Genomic DNA, 20,000 nt, shown 5'->3' on the forward strand with positions numbered 1-20,000 from the left:
TCTCTATTCTCTATAGTACCTGTTACTCTCTATTCTCTATAGTACCTGTTACTCTCTATTATCTATAGTACCTGTTACTCTCTATTCTCTATAGTAGCTGTTACTCTCTATTCTCTATAGTAGCTGTTCCTCTCTATTATCTATAGTAGCTGTTCCTCTCTATTCTCTATAGTACCTGTTACTCTCTATTATCTATAGTAGCTGTTCCTCTCCATTCTCTATAGTACCTGTTACTCTCTATTATCTATAGTACCTGTTACTCTCTATTATCTATAGTAGCTGTTCCTCTCTATTCTCTATAGTACCTGTTACTCTCTATTCTCTATAGTACCTGTTACTCTCTATTATCTATAGTACCTGTTACTCTCTATTCTCTATAGTACCTGTTACTCTCTATTCTCTATAGTAGCTGTTACTCTCTATTATCTATAGTAGCTGTTCCTCTCTATTATCTATAGTAGCTGTTCCTCTCTATTCTCTATAGTACCTGTTACTCTCTATTATCTATAGTAGCTGTTCCTCTCCATTCTCTATAGTACCTGTTACTCTCTATTCTCTATAGTACCTGTTCCTCTCTATTCTCTTTAGTACCTGTTACTCTCTATTCTCTATAGTACCTGTTACTCTCTATTATCTATAGTACCTGTTACTCTCTATTCTCTATAGTACCTGTTACTCTCTATTCTCTATAGTAGCTGTTACTCTCTATTCTCTATAGTAGCTGTTCCTCTCTATTATCTATAGTACCTGTTACTCTCTATTATCTATAGTAGCTGTTACTCTCTATTCTCTATAGTAGCTGTTACTCTCTATTCTCTATAGTACCTGTTACTCTCTATTCTCTATAGTACCTGTTACTCTCTATTATCTATAGTACCTGTTACTCTCTATTCTCTATAGTACCTGTTACTCTCTATTATCTATAGTACCTGTTACTCTCTATTCTCTATAGTACCTGTTACTCTCTATTCTCTATAGTACCTGTTCCTCTCTATTATCTATAGTACCTGTTACTCTCTATTATCTATAGTAGCTGTTACTCTCTATTCTCTATAGTACCTGTTACTCTCTATTATCTATAGTAGCTGTTACTCTCTATTCTCTATAGTAGCTGTTACTCTCCATTCTCTATAGTAGCTGTTCCTCTCCATTCTCTATAGTAGCTGTTACTCTCTATTCTCTATAGTACCTGTTACTCTCTATTATCTATAGTAGCTGTTACTCTCTATTCTCTATAGTAGCTGTTACTCTCCATTCTCTATAGTAGCTGTTCCTCTCCATTCTCTATAGTACCTGTTCCTCTCTATTATCTATAGTACCTGTTACTCTCTATTATCTATAGTAGCTGTTACTCTCTATTCTCTATAGTACCTGTTACTCTCTGTTATCTATAGTAGCTGTTACTCTCTACTCTCTATAGTAGCTGTTACTCTCCATTCTCTATAGTAGCTGTTCCTCTCCATTCTCTATAGTAGCTGTTACTCTCTATTCTCTATAGTACCTGTTACTCTCTATTATCTATAGTACCTGTTACTCTCTATTCTCTATAGTAGCTGTTCCTCTCCATTCTCTATAGTAGCTGTTCCTCTCCATTCTCTATAGTAGCTGTTCCTCTCCATTCTCTATAGTACCTGTTACTCTCTATTCTCTATAGTAGCTGTTACTCTCTATTATCTATAGTACCTGTTACTCTCTATTCTCTATAGTAGCTGTTCCTCTCCATTCTCTATAGTAGCTGTTCCTCTCCATTCTCTATAGTACCTGTTCCTCTCTATTCTCTATAGTACCTGTTACTCTCTATTATCTATAGTACCTGTTACTCTCTATTCTCTATAGTAGCTGTTACTCTCTATTATCTATAGTAGCTGTTCCTCTCTATTATCTATAGTAGCTGTTCCTCTCCATTCTCTATAGTAGCTGTTTCTCTACCTCTCCATTCTCTATAGTAGCTGTTCCTCTCCATTCTCTATAGTAGCTGTTTCTCTCCATTCTCTATAGTAGCCCTTCCTCTCCATTCTCTATAGTAGCTGTTCCTCTCCATTCTCTATAGTAGCTGTTCCTCTCCATTCTCTATAGTAGCTGTTCCTCTCCATTATCTATAGTAGCTGTTCCTCTCCATTCTCTATAGTAGCTGTTCCTCTCCATTATCTATAGTAGTTGTTACTCTCTATTATCTATAGTAGCTGTTTCTCTACCTCTCCATTCTCTATAGTAGCTGTTCCTCTCCATTCTCTATAGTACCTGTTCCTCTCCATTCTCTATAGTAGCTGTTTCTCTCCATTCTCTATAGTAGCTGTTCCTCTCCATTCTCTATAGTAGCTGTTCCTCTCCATTCTCTATAGTACCTGTTACTCTCTATTCTCTATAGTAGCTGTTCCTCTCCATTCTCTATAGTAGCTGTTCCTCTCCATTCTCTATAGTAGCTGTTTCTCTACCTCTCCATTCTCTATAGTAGCTGTTCCTCTCCATTCTCTATAGTAGCTGTTCCTCTCCATTCTCTATAGTAGCTGTTCCTCTCCATTCTCTATAGTAGCTGTTCCTCTCCATTCTCTATAGTAGCTGTTCCTCTCCATTCTCTATAGTAGCTGTTCCTCTCCATTCTCTATAGTAGCTGTTCCTCTCCATTCTCTATAGTAGCTGTTCCTCTCCATTCTCTATAGTAGCTGTTCCTCTCCATTCTCTATAGTAGCTGTTCCTCTCCATTCTCTATAGTAGCTGTTCCTCTCCATTCTCTATAGTAGCTGTTCCTCTCCATTCTCTATAGTAGCTGTTCCTCTCCATTCTCTATAGTAGCTGTTCCTCTCCATTCTCTATAGTAGCTGTTCCTCTCCATTCTCTATAGTACCTGTTTCTCTCTATTCTCTATAGTAGTTGTTCCTCTCCATTCTCTATAGTAGCTGTTTCTCTCCATTCTCTATAGTAGCTGTTCCTCTCCATTCTCTATAGTAGCTGTTCCTCTCCATTCTCTATAGTAGCTGTTCCTCTCCATTCTCTATAGTAGCTGTTCCTCTCCATTCTCTATAGTAGCTGTTCCTCTCCATTCTCTATAGTAGCTGTTCCTCTCCATTCTCTATAGTAGCTGTTCCTCTCCATTCTCTATAGTAGCTGTTCCTCTCCATTCTCTATAGTAGCTGTTTCTCTCCATTCTCTATAGTAGCTGTTCCTCTCCATTATCTATAGTAGCTGTGTCTCTGCCACCAACTTCATCTCCTCCATTCCTCCTTCTTAACCGCTAAAGCAGACAGTTGCCAAACCCCGTTGACAGTTTGTGTGTGTGTTTGCGTGTGTGTGTTTGCGTGTGTGTGTGTGTGTGTTTGTTTGTCCGTTCATATTTTGAAAGCATGCTGTTGAAATGCATGTATTTTGTTTTTATTAAGAGTCAACACAGAGACAACTAGCTCCAGGCTTAGTGATCTACAACTGGTGTATACCAGGCTGGGTCTACACAGAGACAACTAGCTCCAGGCTTAGTGATCTACACCTGGTTGATAGCAGGCTGGGTCTACACAGAGACAACTAGCTCCAGCCTTAGTGATCTACAGCTGGTTGATACCAGGCTGGGTCTAGACAGAGACATCTCTAATCTTACTGATCTACAGCTGGTTGATACCAGGCTGGGTCTACACAGAGACATCTCTAATCTTAGTGATCTACAGCTGGTTGATACCAGACTGGGTCTAGACAGAGACAACTAGTTCCAGGCTTAGTGATCTACAGATGGTTGATACCAGGTCCTATACTGACAGTCGGACAGCTCTGTGGTCCTATAATGACAGTTTGACAGCTCTGTGGTCCTATACTGACAGTCTGACAGCTCTGTGGTCCCATACTGACAGTCTGACAGCTCTGTGGCCCTATACTGACAGTCTGACAGCTCTGTGGTCACATACTGACAGTCTGACAGCTCTGTATCTCTTTACTGACAGTCTGACAGCTCTGTGGTCCTATACTGACAGTCTGACAGCTCTATGGCCCTATACTGACAGTTTGACAGCTCTGTGGCCCTATACTGACAGTCTGACAGCTCTGTGGTCACATACTGACAGTCTGACAGCTCTGTATCTCTTTACTGACAGTCTGACAGCTCTGTGGCCCTATACTGCCAGTCTGACAGCTCTGTGGTCCTATACTGGCAGTCTGACAGCTCTGTGGCCCTATACTGACACTTTGACAGCTCTGTGGCCCTATACTGACAGTCTGACAGCTCTGTGGTCCTATGCTAACAGTTTGACAGCTCTGTGGCCCTATACTGGCAGTCTGACAGCTCTGTGGCCCTATACTGACAGTCTGACAGCTCTGTGGCCCTATACTGACAGTTTGACAGCTTTGTGGCCCTATACTGACAGTCTGACGGCTCTGTGGCCCTATACTGACAGTCTGACAGCTTTGTGGCCCTATACTGACTGTATGACAGCTATGTGGCCCTATACTGACTGTCTGACAGCTCTGTGGCCCTATACTGACAGTCTGACGGCTCTGTGGCCCTATACTGACAGTCTGACAGCTCTGTGGTCCTATACTGACAGTCTGACGGCTCTGTGGCCCTATACTGACAGTCTGACGGCTCTGTGGCCCTATACTGACAGTCTGACAGCTCTGTGGCCCTATACTGACTGTCTGACAGCTCTGTGGCCCTATACTGACAGTCTGACAGCTCTGTGGCCCTATACTGACAGTCTGACGGCTCTGTGGCCCTATACTGACAGTTTGACAGCTTTGTGGCCCTATACTGACAGTCTGACGGCTCTGTGGCCCTATACTGACAGTCTGACAGCTTTGTGGCCCTATACTGACTGTCTGACAGCTCTGTGGCCCTATACTGACTGTCTGACAGCTCTGTGGCCCTATACTGACAGTCTGACGGCTCTTTGGCCCTATACTGACAGTCTGACAGCTCTGTGGTCCTATACTGACAGTCTGACGGCTCTGTGGCCCTATATTGACAGTCTGACGGCTCTGTGGCCCTATACTGACAGTCTGACAGCTCTGTGGCCCTATACTGACTGTCTGACAGCTCTGTGGCCCTATACTGACAGTCTGACAGCTCTGTGGCCCTATACTGAAAGTCTGACGGCTCTGTGGCCCTATACTGACAGTCTGACAGCTTTGTGGCCCTATACTGACTATCTGACCGCTCTGTGGTCCTATACTGACAGTCTGACAGCTCTGTGGTCCTATACTGACAGTCTGACAGCTCTGTGGTCCCATACTGACAGTCTGACAGCTCTGTGGCCCTATACTGACAGTCTGACAGCTCTGTGGTCACATACTGACAGTCTGACAGCTCTGTATCTCTTTACTGACAGTCTGACAGCTCTGTGGCCCTATACTGACAGTCTGACAGCTCTATGGCCCTATACTGACAGTTTGACAGCTCTGTGGCCCTATACTGACAGTCTGACAGCTCTGTGGTCACATACTGACAGTCTGACAGCTCTGTATCTCTTTACTGACAGTCTGAAAGCTCTGTGGCCCTATACTGCCAGTCTGACAGCTCTGTGGTCCTGTACTGGCAGTCTGACAGCTCTGTGGCCCTATACTGACACTTTGACAGCTCTGTGGCCCTATACTGACAGTCTGACAGCTCTGTGGTCCTATGCTAACAGTTTGACAGCTCTGTGGCCCTATACTGGCAGTCTGACAGCTCTGTGGCCCTATACTGACAGTCTGACAGCTCTGTGGCCCTATACTGACAGTTTGACAGCTTTGTGGCCCTATACTGACAGTCTGACGGCTCTGTGGCCCTATACTGACAGTCTGACAGCTTTGTGGCCCTATACTGACTGTCTGACAGCTCTGTGGCCCTATACTGACTGTCTGACGGCTCTGTGGCCCTATACTGACAGTCTGACGGCTCTGTGGCCCTATACTGACAGTCTGCCAGCTCTGTGGCCCTATACTGACAGTCTGACGGCTCTGTGGCCCTATACTGACAGTCTGACAGCTTTGTGGCCCTATACTGGCTGTCTGACAGCTCTGTGGTCCTATACTGACAGTCTGACAGCTCTGTGGTCCTATACTGACAGTCTGACAGCTCTGTGGCCCTATACTGACAGTCTGACAGCTCTGTGGTCACATACTGACTGTCTGACAGCTCTGTGGTCCTATACTGACAGTCTGACAGCTCTGTGGTCCTATACTGACAGTCTGACAGCTCTGTGGCCCTATACTGACAGTCTGACAGCTCTGTGGTCCTATACTGACAGTCTGACAGCTCTGTGGTCCTATACTGACAGTCTGACAGCTCTGTGGCCCTATACTGACAGTCTGACAGCTCTGTGGTCACATACTGACAGTCTGACAGCTCTGTATCTCTTTACTGACAGTCTGCCAGCTCTGTGGCCCTATACTGCCAGTCTGACAGCTCTATGGCCCTATACTGACAGTTTGACAGCTCTCTGGCCCTATAATGACAGTTTGAATGCTCTGTGGCCCTATACAGACAGTTTGACAGCTCTGTGGCCCTATACTGACAGTCTGACAGCTCTGTGGTCACATACTGACAGTCTGACAGCTCTGTATCTCTTTACTGACAGTCTGACAGCTCTGTGGCCCTATACTGACAGTCTTACAGCTCTGTGGCCCTATACTGACAGTCTGACGGCTCTGTGGTCCTATACTGACAGTCTGACGGCTCTGTGGCCCTATACTGACAGTCTGACAGCTCTGTGGCCCTGTGCTGTTCTATAGAAAACACTCTGTCATCCTCTACTGCGCGAGGGATAGGACCCTGAGAATGCTGTGTGTGTGTGTGTGTGTGTGTGTGTGTGTGTGTGTTTGTGTGTCTTTATTTCAACCTTATTTAACCAGGTAAGCTAGTCGAGAACAAGCTCTCATTTACCACTGAGACCTGGCCAAGATAAAGCAAAGCAGTGCGACAGAAAAAAACAACACAGAGTTACACATGGAATAAAGAAGCGTACAGTCAATAACACAATAGGAAAAAAAGAGGGTGTACATACAGTGTGTGCAAATGGAGTGAGGAGGTAAGGCAATAAATAGGCCATAGTAGCAAAGTAATTAGAATTTAGCAGATTAACACTGGTGTGATAAATGAGCAGATAATGATGAGCAGATGATGGTGTGTAATTAGTGATACTGGTGTGCAAAAGAGCATCAAAGTAAATAAAAACAATATGGGGATGAGGTAGGTAGATTGGGTGGGCTATTTACAGATGGACTATGTACAGCTGCAGCGATCGGTTAGCTGCTCAGATAGCTTTCAATTCGTTTCAGTCACTGGCAGCAGAGAACTGGAAGGAAAGGCGGCCAATGGATACGCTGGCTTTTGGGATGACCAGTGAGATATACAGTGCCTTGCGAAAGTATTCGGCCCCCTTGAACTTTGCGACCTTTTGCCACATTTCAGGCTTCAAACAAAGATATAAAACTGTATTTTTTTGTGAAGAATCAACAACAAGTGGGACACAATCATGAAGTGGAACGACATTTATTGGATATTTCAAACTTTTTTAACAAATCAAAAACTGAAAAATTGGGCGTGCAAAATTATTCAGCCCCCTTAAGTTAATACTTTGTAGCGCCACCTTTTGCTGTGATTACAGCTGTAAGTCGCTTGGGGTATGTCTCTATCAGTTTTGCACATCGAGAGACTGAATTTTTTTTCCCATTCCTCCTTGCAAAACAGCTCGAGCTCAGTGAGGTTGGATGGAGAGCATTTGTGAACAGCAGTTTTCAGTTCTTTCCACAGATTCTCAATTGGATTCAGGTCTGGACTTTGACTTGGCCATTCTAACACCTGGATATGTTTATTTTTGAACCATTCCATTGTAGATTTTGCTTTATGTTTTGGATCATTGTCTTGTTGGAAGACAAATCTCCGTCCCAGTCTCAGGTCTTTTGCAGACTCCATCAGGTTTTCTTCCAGAATGGTCCTGTATTTGGCTCCATCCATCTTCCCATCAATTTTAACCATCTTCCCTGTCCCTGCTGAAGAAAAGCAGGCCCAAACCATGATGCTGCCACCACCATGTTTGACAGTGGGGATGGTGTGTTCAGCTGTGTTGCTTTTACGCCAAACATAACGTTTTGCATTGTTGCCAAAAAGTTCAATTTTGGTTTCATCTGACCAGAGCACCTTCTTCCACATGTTTGGTGTGTCTCCCAGGTGGCTTGTGGCAAACTTTAAACGACACTTTTTATGGATATCTTTAAGAAATGGCTTTCTTCTTGCCACTCTTCCATAAAGGCCAGATTTATGCAATATACGACTGATTGTTGTCCTATGGACAGAGTCTCCCACCTCAGCTGTAGATCTCTGCAGTTCATCCAGAGTGATCATGGGCCTCTTGGCTGCATCTCTGATCAGTCTTCTTCTTGTATGAGCTGAAAGTTTAGAGGGACGGCCAGGTCTTGGTAGATTTGCAGTGGTCTGATACTCCTTCCATTTCAATATTATCGCTTGCACAGTGCTCCTTGGGATGTTTAAAGCTTGGGAAATCTTTTTGTATCCAAATCCGGCTTTAAACTTCTTCACAACAGTATCTCGGACCTGCCTGGTGTGTTCCTTGTTCTTCATGATGCTCTCTGCGCTTTTAACGGACCTCTGAGACTATCACAGTGCAGGTGCATTTATACGGAGACTTGATTACACACAGGTGGATTGTATTTATCATCATTAGTCATTTAGGTCAACATTGGATCATTCAGAGATCCTCACTGAACTTCTGGAGAGAGTTTGCTGCACTGAAAGTAAAGGGGCTGAATAATTTTGCACGCCCAATTTTTCAGTTTTTGATTTGTTAAAAAAGTTTGAAATATCCAATAAATGTCGTTCCACTTCATGATTGTGTCCCACTTGTTGTTGATTCTTCACAAAAAAATACAGTTTTATATCTTTATGTTTGAAGCCTGAAATGTGGCAAAAGGTCGCAAAGTTCAAGGGGGCCGAATACTTTCGCAAGGCACTGTACCTGCTGGAGCGCGTGCTACGTGTGGATATTGTTATCGTGACCAGTGAGCTGAGATAAGGCGGAGCTTTACCTAGCATAGATTTATTGATGACCTGGAGCCAGTGGGTCTGGCGACAAATATGTAGCGAGGGCCAGCCGACTAGAGCATACAGGTCGCAGTGGTGGTTGGTATAAGGCGCTTTGGTAACAAAACGGACGACACTGTGATAGACTGCATCCAATTTGCTGAGTAGTATTGGAAGCTATTTTGTAGATGACATCGCCGAAGTTGAGGATCGGTAGAATAGTCAGCTTTACTAGGGTAAGATTGGCGGTGTGAGGGAAGGAGGCTTTGTTGCGAAATAGGAAGCCGACTCTAGATTTGATTTTGGATTGGAGATGTTTGATATGAGTCTGGAAGGAGAGTTTACAGTCTAGCCAGACACCTAGGTATTTGTAGTTCTCCACGTATTCTAGGTCAGAACCGTCCAGAGTAGTGATGCTAGTAGGGCGGGTGTGGGCAGTGAATGGTTGAAAAGCATGCATTTGGTTTTGCTAGTGTTTAAGAGCAGTTGGAGGCCACGAAAGGAGTGTTGTATGGCATTGAAGCTTGTTTGGAGATTAGTTAACTAACGCAGTGTCCAAGAGGGGCCCAATGTATACAGAATGATGTTGTCTGCGTAGAGGTGGATCAGGGAATCACCCGCAGCAAGAGGCACATCGTTGATATATACAGAGAAAAGAGTCAGCCGGAAAATTGAACCCTGTGGCACCCCCATAGACACTGCCAGAGGTAGTGCGAAGTAGTTGGTTAACCAGGCGTGGCAGTCATCTGAGATATCAAGGCTATTGAGTCTGCCGATAAGAATACGGTCATTGACAGAGTCGAAAGCCTTGGCCAGGGCGATGAAGACGGCCTCACAGTACTGTCTTTTATCGATGGCGGTTATGATATCGTTTAGGACCTTGAGCGTGGCTGAGGTGCACCGGTGACCAGAGCAGAAACCGGATTGCACAGCAGAGAAGGTACGATGGGATTCGAAATGGTCTGTGATCTGTTTATTAACTTGGCTTTCAAATACTTTAGAAAGGCAGGGCAGGATGGATATAGGTCTGTAACTGTTTGGGTCTAGAGTGTTACCCACTTTGAAGAGGTAGATGACCGCGGCCGCTTTCCAATCTTTAGGAATCTCGGACGAAACAATAGAGAGGTTGAACAGACTGGTAATAGGGGTTGCAACAATGGCGGCGGATCATTTTAGAAAGAGAGGGTCCAGAATGTCTAGCCCAGCTGATTTGTAAGGGTCCAGGTTTTGCAGCTCTTTCAGAACATCTGGAATCTAGATTTGTGTGAAGGAGAAGCTGGGGAGGCTCAGGCAAGTAGCTGCGAGGGGTGCAGAGCTGTGGGCCGGGGTTGGGGTAGCCAGGAGGAAAGCATGGCCAGCCGTTGAGAAATGCTTCTTGAAATTTTCGATTATCATGGATTTATCGGTGATGACCGTGTTACCTAGCCTCAGTGCAGTGGGCAGCAGGGAGGAGGTGCTCTTGTTCTCCATGGACTTTACACTGTCCCAAAACGTTTGGGAGTTAGAGCTACAGGATGCAAATTTCTGTTTGAAAAAGATAACCTTTGCTTTCCTGACTGACTGCGTGTATTGGTTCCTGACTTCCCTGAAAGGTTGTATATTGAGGTGATTATTTGATGCTTATGCAGTCCGCCACAGGATGTTTTTGTGCTGGTCGAGGGCAGTCAGGTCTGGAGTGAACCAAGGGCTATACCTGTTCTTAGTTCTATATTTTTTGAAAGGGGCATGCTTATTTAAGATGGTGAGGAAATTACTTTTAAAGAACGACCAGGCATCCTCAACTGACGGGATGAGGTCAATATCCTTCCAGGATACCTGGGCCAGGTCGATTAGAAAGGCCTGCTCGCAGAAGTGTTTTAGGGAGTGTTTGACAGTGATGAGGGGTGGTCGTTTGACCGAGGACCCATAGCTGATGCAGGCAATGAGGCAGTGATCGCTGAGATCCTGATTGGTGTGTGTGTGTGTGTGTGTGTGTGTGTGTGTGTGTGTGTGTGTGTGTGTGTGTGTGCGTGCGTGCGTGCGTGCGTGCGTGCGGGTGGGCGGGCGGGCGTGCGTGCCTGCGTGTGTCCATCAGTGTAATGACAGCAGAGGAACCAGAGACTGCTCTCAGAGCTGGAGCTCACCACTAAGTACTGTAAGAGTTTCTTGTGCAAATGCCTTTGCTCGAGTGAGTGTGTTATGTGCATGTGTGTGTGTGTGTGTGAGAGAGAGAGAGAGAGACCAAATCTCAATGGGATTTCCCAAAAGGCTCACTGGAGTGTCTTTCATCAATACATTGATTATTGATTATATACACTTCAGTTGATTGGTGTCATTGTCAATATGTTGATTTTCAAGAGGAATATATTTGTGATGAATAGTGTGTGTGTGTGTGTGTCAGAGTGTGTGTGTGTTTCACCCTTTTCCTAGATCAAGGTGCAACACGGTCAGATGATAATTACATCTACACAGGGGTGGTGCAGAAATATGCTGCATGCTATGTGCGTATTCCACACCACATGCTTGAAATGCATCAGATGACTCTCTGACGCAGAATACACTTGTATCTTATAACCCTGCATCATAAAACCCTGCTCAGTCACTCTCTGCTCTTAAATCCCTGCAGTACAAATATATATAAATATATATACACTACCGGTCAAAGATTTTAGAACGCCTAAGGGTTTTTCTTCATTTTTACTATTTTCTACTTAGAATGATAGTAGAATGATAGTAGAATGATAGTGAAGACATCAAGTCTATGAAATAACACATATGGAATCATGCAGTACTAAAAAAGTGTTAAACAAATCCAAATGTATTTTATATTTGAGATTCTTCAAATAGCCACCCATTGCCTTGGCATTCTCTCAACCAGCTTCACCTGGAATGCTTTTCCCACATATACTGAGGACTTGTTGGCTGCTTTACCTTCCCTCTGCGGTCCAACTCATCGCAATTCATCTCAATTTGATTGAGGTCGGGAGATTGTGGAGGCCAGGTCACCTGATGCAGCACTCCATCACTCTCCTTCTTGGTCAAATAGCCCTTACACAGCCTGGAGGTGTGTTGGGTCATTGTCCTGTTGAAAAACAAATGATAGTCCAAGTGCAAACCAGATGGGATGGCGTATCGCTGCAGAATGCTGTGGTAGCCGTGCTGGTTAAGTGTGCCTTGAATTCTTAATAAATCACCGACAGTGTCAACAGCAAAGCACCCCCATACAATCACATCTTCTCCTCCATGCTTCACGGTGGAAACCACACATGCGGAGATCATGTATTCACCCACACCGCGTCTCACAAAGACACGGTGGTTGGAACGAAAAATCTCAAATTTGGCTCCAGACCAAAGGACAAATTCCCACTTGTCAAATGTCCATTGCTCGTGTGTCTTGGCCCAAGCAAGTGTCTTCTTCTTATTGGTGTCCTTTAGTATTGGTTTCTTTGAAGAAATTCGACTCTGAAGGTCTGATTCATACAGTCTCCTCTGAACAGCTGATGTTGAGATGTGTCTGTTACTTGAACACTGTGAAGCATTTATTTTGGCTGCAATTTCTGAGGCTGGTAACTCTAATGAACTTATCCTCTGCAGCAGAGGAAACTCTGCCTCCTCCATTCCTGTGGCGGTCCTCATGAGAGCCAGTTTCATCATAGCGCCTGATGGTTTTTGCGACTGCACTTAAAGAAACGTTCAACGTTTTTGAAATGTTCCATATTGACTGACCTAAGCAATGATGGACTGTCATTTCGCTTTGCAGATTGGGCTGTTCTTGCCATAATATAGACTTGGTCTTTTACCAAATAAGGCTATCTTCTATATATCCCCCTTACCTTGCCACAACACAATTGATTGGCTCAAATTGATATGGCAAGAAGGAAAAAAATTCCACAAATTAACTTTTAACAAGGCACACCAGTTAACTGAAATGCATTCCAGGTGACTAATCATGAAGCTGGTTTAGAGAATGCCAAGAGTGTGCAAAGCTGTCATCAAGGCAAAGGGTGGCTATGTGAAGAATCTCAAATATAAAATATATTTTGATTTGTTTATCACTTTTTTGGTTACTACATTATTCCATATGTGTTTTTCATAGTTTTGATGTCTTCACTACTTTTCTACAATGTAAAACAAATCCTTGAATGAGTAGACCTGCTGTCCTGCTGTCCAACTGTCCTACAAACAGTCCTTCTAACTGTCCTTCCAACTGTCCTACAAACTGTCCTTCCAACAGTCCTTCAAACTGTCCTACAAACTGTCCTACAAACTGTCCTTCCAACAGTCCTTCCAACTGTCCTTCCAACAGTCCTTCCAACAGTCCTACAAACTGTCCTACAAACTGTCCTACAAACTGTCCTTCCAACAGTCCTTCAAACTGTCCTACAAACTGTCCTTCAAACTGTCCTTCCAACAGTCCTACAAACTGTCCTACAAACTGTCCTTCCAACTGTCCTTCAAACTGTCCTACAAACTGTCCTTCCAACAGTCCTACAAACTGTCCTACAAACTGTCCTTCCAACAGTCCTACAAACTGTCCTACAAACTGTCCTTCCAACAGTCCTACAAACTGTCCTACAAACTGTCCTTCCAACAGTCCTACAAACTGTCCTTCCAACAGTCCTTCCAACAGTCCTTCCAACAGTCCTTTAAACTGTCCTTTAAACTGTCCTTCCAACTGTCCTTCCAATTGTCCTTCCAACAGTCCTACAAACTGTCCTTCCAACTGTCCTTCCAACTGTCCTTCCAACTGTCCTTCCAACAGTCCTACAAACTGTCCTTCCAACAGTCCTTCCAACTGTCCTTCCAACTGTCCTTCCAACAGTCCTTCCAACAGTCCTTCCAACTGTCCTTCCAACTGTCCTTCCAACAGTCCTACAAACTGTCCTTCCAACAGTCCTTCCAACTGTCCTTCCAACTGTCCTTCCAACAGTCCTTCCAACAGTCCTTCCAACTGTCCTACAAACTGTCCTTCCAACAGTCCTTCAAACTGTCCTTTAAACTGTCCTTCCAACTGTCCTTCCAACAGTCCTTCCAACTGTCCTTCCAACAGTCCTTCCAACAGTCCTTCCAACTGTCCTTTAAACTGTCCTTCCAACAGTCCTTCCAACTGTCCTTTAAACTGTCCTTCCAACTGTCCTTCCAACAGTCCTTCCAACAGTCCTTCCAACTGTCCTACAAACTGTCCTTCCAACAGTCCTTCAAACTGTCCTTTAAACTGTCCTTCCAACTGTCCTTCCAACAGTCCTTCCAACAGTCCTTCCAACAGTCCTTCAAACTGTCCTTCCAACTGTCCTACAAACAGTCCTTCCAACTGTCCTTCCAACAGTCCTTCCAACAGTCCTTCCAACTGTCCTTTAAACTGTCCTTCCAACAGTCCTTCCAACTGTCCTTTAAACTGTCCTTCAAACAGTCCTTCCAACTGTCCTACAAACTGTCCTTCCAAACAGTCCTTCAAACAGTCCTTCCAACAGTCCTTCCAACAGTCCTTCAAACAGTCCTTCCAACAGTCCTTCCAACAGTCCTTCCAACAGTCCTTCCAACTGTCCTTTAAACTGTCCTTCAAACAGTCCTTCCAACTGTCCTACAAACTGTCCTTCCAAACAGTCCTTCAAACAGTCCTTCCAACAGTCCTTCCAACAGTCCTTCAAACTGTCCTTCCAACAGTCCTTCCAACTGTCCTTTAAACTGTCCTTCAAACAGTCCTTCCAACTGTCCTACAAACTGTCCTTCCAACTGTCCTTTAAACAGTCCTTCCAGCTGTCCTTCCAACAGTCCTACAAACTGTCCTTCCAACAGTCCTTCAAACTGTCCTACAAACTGTCCTTCCAACAGTCCTTTAAACAGTCCTTCCAGCTGTCCTTCCAACAGTCCTTCCAACTGTCCTTCCAACTGTCCTTCCAACAGTCCTTCAAACTGTCCTTCCAACTGTCCTTCCAACAGTCCTTCCAACTGTCCTTTAAACTGTCCTTCAAACAGTCCTTCCAACAGTCCATAAAGAGTCCTTCCAAAAAGTCCTTCCAGCTGTCCTTCCAACAGTCCTTCAAACTGTCCTTCCAACAGTCCTTCCAACAGTCCATAAACTGTCCTTCCAACAGTCCTCAAACTGTCCTTTAAACTGTCCTTCCAACAGTCCTTCCAACAGTCCTTCCAGCTGTCCTTCCAACAGTCCTTCAAACTGTCCTTCCAACAGTCCTTCCAACAGTCCTTTAAACTGTCCTTCAAACAGTCCTTCCAACAGTCCTTCAAACTGTCCTTCCAACAGTCCTTCCAACAGTCCTTCAAACTGTCCTTCCAACAGTCCTTCCAACTGTCCTTTAAACTGTCCTTCAAACAGTCCTTCCAACTGTCCTACAAACTGTCCTTCCAACTGTCCTTTAAACAGTCCTTCCAGCTGTCCTTCCAACAGTCCTACAAACTGTCCTTCCAACAGTCCTTCAAACTGTCCTACAAACTGTCCTTCCAACAGTCCTTTAAACAGTCCTTCCAGCTGTCCTTCCAACAGTCCTTCCAACTGTCCTTCCAACTGTCCTTCCAACAGTCCTTCAAACTGTCCTTCCAACTGTCCTTCCAACAGTCCTTCCAACTGTCCTTTAAACTGTCCTTCAAACAGTCCTTCCAACAGTCCATAAAGAGTCCTTCCAAACAGTCCTTCCAGCTGTCCTTCCAACAGTCCTTCAAACTGTCCTTCCAACAGTCCTTCCAACAGTCCATAAACTGTCCTTCCAACAGTCCTCAAACTGTCCTTTAAACTGTCCTTCCAACAGTCCTTCCAACAGTCCTTCCAGCTGTCCTTCCAACAGTCCTTCAAACTGTCCTTCCAACAGTCCTTCCAACAGTCCTTTAAACTGTCCTTCAAACAGTCCTTCCAACAGTCCTTCAAACTGTCCTTCCAACAGTCCTTCCAACAGTCCTTTAAACTGTCCTTCAAACAGTCCTTCCAACAGTCCTTCAAACTGTCCTTCCAACAGTCCTTCCAACAGTCCTTTAAACTGTCCTTCAAACAGTCCTTCAAACTGTCCTTCCAACAGTCCTTCCAACAGTCCTTTAAACTGTCCTTCAAACAGTCCTTTAAACTGTCCTTCCAACAGTCCTTCCAACAGTCCTTCAAACAGTCCTTCAATCTGTCCTTCAAACAGTCCTTCCAACAGTCCTTCAAACTGTCCTACAAACTGTCCTTCCAACAGTCCTTCAAACTGTCCTACAAACTGTCCTACAAACTGTCCTTCCAACAGTCCTTCCAACTGTCCTTCCAACTGTCCTTCCAACTGTCCTTCAAACTGTCCTTCCAACAGTCCTACAAACTGTCCTACAAACTGTCCTTCCAACAGTCCTTCAAACTGTCCTACAAACTGTCCTACAAACTGTCCTTCCAACAGTCCTTCCAACTGTCCTTCCAACTGTCCTTCAAACTGTCCTTCCAACTGTCCTACAAACTGTCCTTCCAACTGTCCTTCCAACAGTCCTACAAACTGTCCTAAAAACTGTCCTACAAACTGTCCTTCAAACTGTCCTACAAACTGTCCTTCTAACAGTCCTTCCAACTGTCCTTCCAACAGTCCTTCCAACTGTCCTTCCAACTGTCCTTCCAACTGTCCTTCCAACTGTCCTTCCAACAGTCCTTCCAACTGTCCTTCCAACAGTCCTACAAACTGTCCTTCTAACAGTCCTTCCAACTGTCCTTCCAACAGTCCTACAAACTGTCCTTCTAACAGTCCTTCCAACTGTCCTTCCAACAGTCCTACAAACTGTCCTTCTAACAGTCCTTTAAACTGTCCTTCCAACAGTCCTTCCAACAGTCCTTCCAACTGTCCTTCCAACTGTCCTTCTAACAGTCCTTCCAACTGTCCTTCCAACAGTCCTACAAACTGTCCTTCTAACAGTCCTTCCAACTGTCCTTCCAACAGTGCTACAAACTGTCCTTCTAACAGTCCTTCCAACTGTCCTTCCAACAGTCCTTCCAACTGTCCTTCAAACTGTCCTTTAAACTGTCCTTCCAACAGTCCTTCCAACTGTCCTTCCAACTGTCCTTCCAACTGTCCTTCCAACAGTCCTTCAAACAGTCCTTCAAACTGTCCTTCCAACTGTCCTTCAAACTGTCCTTCCAACAGTCCTTTCAACTGTCCTTCCAACAGTCCTTCCAACAGTCCTTCCAACAGTCCTTCCAGCTGTCCTTCCAACAGTCCTTCAAACTGTCCTTCCAACAGTCCTTCCAACTGTCCTACAAACTGTCCTTCCAACAGTCCTTCCAACTGTCCTACAAACTGTCCTTCCAACAGTCCTTCCAACTGTCCTACAAACTGTCCTTCCAACAGTCCTTCAAACTGTCCTTCCAAGAGTCCTTCCAACTGTCCTTCCAACAGTCCTACAAACTGTCCTACAAACTGTCCTACAAACTGTCCTTCAAACTGTCCTTCCAACTGTCCTTCCAACAGTCCTACAAACTGTCCTTCTAACAGTCCTTCCAACTGTCCTTCCAACTGTCCTTCCAACTGTCCTTCCAACTGTCCTTCCAACTGTCCTTCCAACAGTCCTTCCAACAGTCCTTCCAACAGTCCTTCCAACTGTCCTTCCAACTGTCCTTCCAACTGTCCTTCAAACTGTCCTTCCAACAGTCCTTCAATCTGTCCTTCCAACAGTCCTTTAAACTGTCCTTCCAACAGTCCTTCAAACTGTCCTTCCAACAGTCCTTTAAACTGTCCTTCCAACTGTCCTTCCAACAGTCCTACAAACTGTCCTACAAACTGTCCTACAAACTGTCCTACAAACTGTCCTTCCAACAGTCCTTCCAACAGTCCTTTCAACTGTCCTTCCAACAGTCCTTCCAACAGTCCTTCCAACAGTCCTTCCAGCTGTCCTTCCAACAGTCCTTCCAACAGTCCTTCCAGCTGTCCTTCCAACAGTCCTTCAAACTGTCCTTCCAACAGTCCTTCCAACTGTCCTACAAACTGTCCTTCCAACAGTCCTTCCAACTGTCCTACAAACTGTCCTTCCAACAGTCCTTCCAACTGTCCTACAAACTGTCCTTCCAACTGTCCTTCCAACAGTCCTTCAAACTGTCCTTCCAACTGTCCTTCCAACTGTCCTTCCAACTGTCCTTACAACTGTCCTTCCAACAGTCCTTCCAACAGTCCTTCAAACTGTCCTTCCAACTGTCCTTCCAACTGTCCTTCCAACTGTCCTTACAACTGTCCTTCCAACAGTCCTTCCAACAGTCCTTCCAACAGTCCTTCCAACAGTCCATAAACTGTCCTTCCAACTGTCCTTTAAACTGTCCTTTAAACTGTCCTTCCAAAGGTCCTTCAAACTGTCCTTCCAACAGTCCTTCCAACAGTCCATAAACAGTCCTTCCAAACAGTCCTTCCAGCTGTCCTTCCAACAGTCCTCAAACTGTCCTTTAAACTGTCCTTTAAACTGTCCTTCCAAAGGTCCTTCAAACTGTCCTTCCAACTGTCCTTCCAACAGTCCATAAACTGTCCTTCCAACAGTCCTCAAACTGTCCTTCAAACTGTCCTTCCAACAGTCCATAAACTGTCCTTCCAACAGTCCTCAAACTGTCCTTTAAACTGTCCTTCCAACAGTCCTTCCAACAGTCCTTCCAGCTGTCCTTCCAACAGTCCATAAACTGTCCTTCCAACTGTCCTTTAAACTGTCCTTCCAAAGGTCCTTCCAACAGTCCTTCCAACAGTCCTTCCAACAGTCCATAAACTGTCCTTCCAACTGTCCTTTAAACTGTCCTTCAAACAGTCCTTCCAACAGTCCATAAACAGTCCTTCCAAACAGTCCTTCCAGCTGTCCTTCCAACAGTCCTCAAAATGTCCTTTAAACTGTCCTTCAAACAGTCCTTCCAACAGTCCATAAACAGTCCTTCCAAACAGTCCTTCCAACTGTCCTTCCAACAGTCCATAAACTGTCCTTCAAACTGTCCTACAAACTGTCCTACAAACTGTCCTTCCAGCTGTCCTTCCAACAGTCCTTCCAACTGTCCTTCCAGCTGTCCTTCCAACAGTCCTTCAAACTGTCCTTCCAACAGTCCTTCCAACTGTCCTACAAACTGTCCTTCCAACAGTCCTTCCAACTGTCCTACAAACTGTCCTTCCAACAGTCCTTCCAACTGTCCTTCCAGCTGTCCTTCCAACAGTCCTTCAAACTGTCCTTCCAACAGTCCTTCCAACTGTCCTACAAACTGTCCTTCCAACAGTCCTTCCAACTGTCCTTCCAGCTGTCCTTCCAACAGTCCTTCAAACTGTCCTTCCAACAGTCCTTCCAACTGTCCTACAAACTGTCCTTCCAACAGTCCTTCCAACTGTCCTACAAACTGTCCTTCAAACTGTCCTTCCAACTGTCCTTCCAGCTGTCCTTCCAACAGTCCTTCAAACTGTCCTTCCAACAGTCCTTCAAACTGTCCTTCCAACAGTCCTTCAAACTGTCCTTCCAACAGTCCTTCCAACAGTCCTTCCAACAGTCCTTCAAACCAAATCATGAGAAAACTGAAAGATAACTACTGGACACATTGGAAAGAATTAACAAAATAACAGAGCAAACTAGAATGATATTTGGCCCTAAACAGAGAGTACACAGTGGCAGAATACCTGACCACTGTGACTGACCCAAACTTAAGGAAAGCTTTGACTATGTACAGACTCATTGAGCATAGCCTTGCTATTGAGAAAGGCCGCCTTAGGCAGACATGGCTCTCAAGAGAAGACAGGCTATGTGCACACTGCCCACAAAATGAGGTGGAAACTGAGCTGCACTTCCTAACCTCCTGCCAAATGTATGACCATATTAGAGATACAAATTTCCCTCAGATTACACAGACCCACAAAGAATTCGATTTCCCATTTCTACTGGGTGAAATTCCACAGTGTGCCATCACAGCAGCAAGATTTGTGACCTGTTGCCTCAAGAAAAGGGCAACCAGTGAAGAACAAACACCATTGTAAATATAACCTATATTTTTGCTTATTTATGTTCCCTTGTGTACTTTAACCATTTGTACATTGTTACAACACTGTATATATAT

General features: G+C 44.7%; 1 protein-coding gene across 3 annotated transcripts in view; it reads right to left on the bottom strand.

The window, feature by feature from the left end:
• Positions 1-20,000, bottom strand: part of kcnab1a (potassium voltage-gated channel subfamily A regulatory beta subunit 1a) — a 174,266-nt gene that overhangs the window by 124,343 nt on the left and 29,923 nt on the right. The window lies entirely within an intron of this gene.

The sequence above is a fragment of the Oncorhynchus mykiss genome, chromosome 24, assembly GCF_057628025.1.
Source record: "Oncorhynchus mykiss isolate SJ-2025 chromosome 24, ASM5762802v1, whole genome shotgun sequence".
Classification (NCBI taxonomy): domain Eukaryota; kingdom Metazoa; phylum Chordata; class Actinopteri; order Salmoniformes; family Salmonidae; genus Oncorhynchus; species Oncorhynchus mykiss.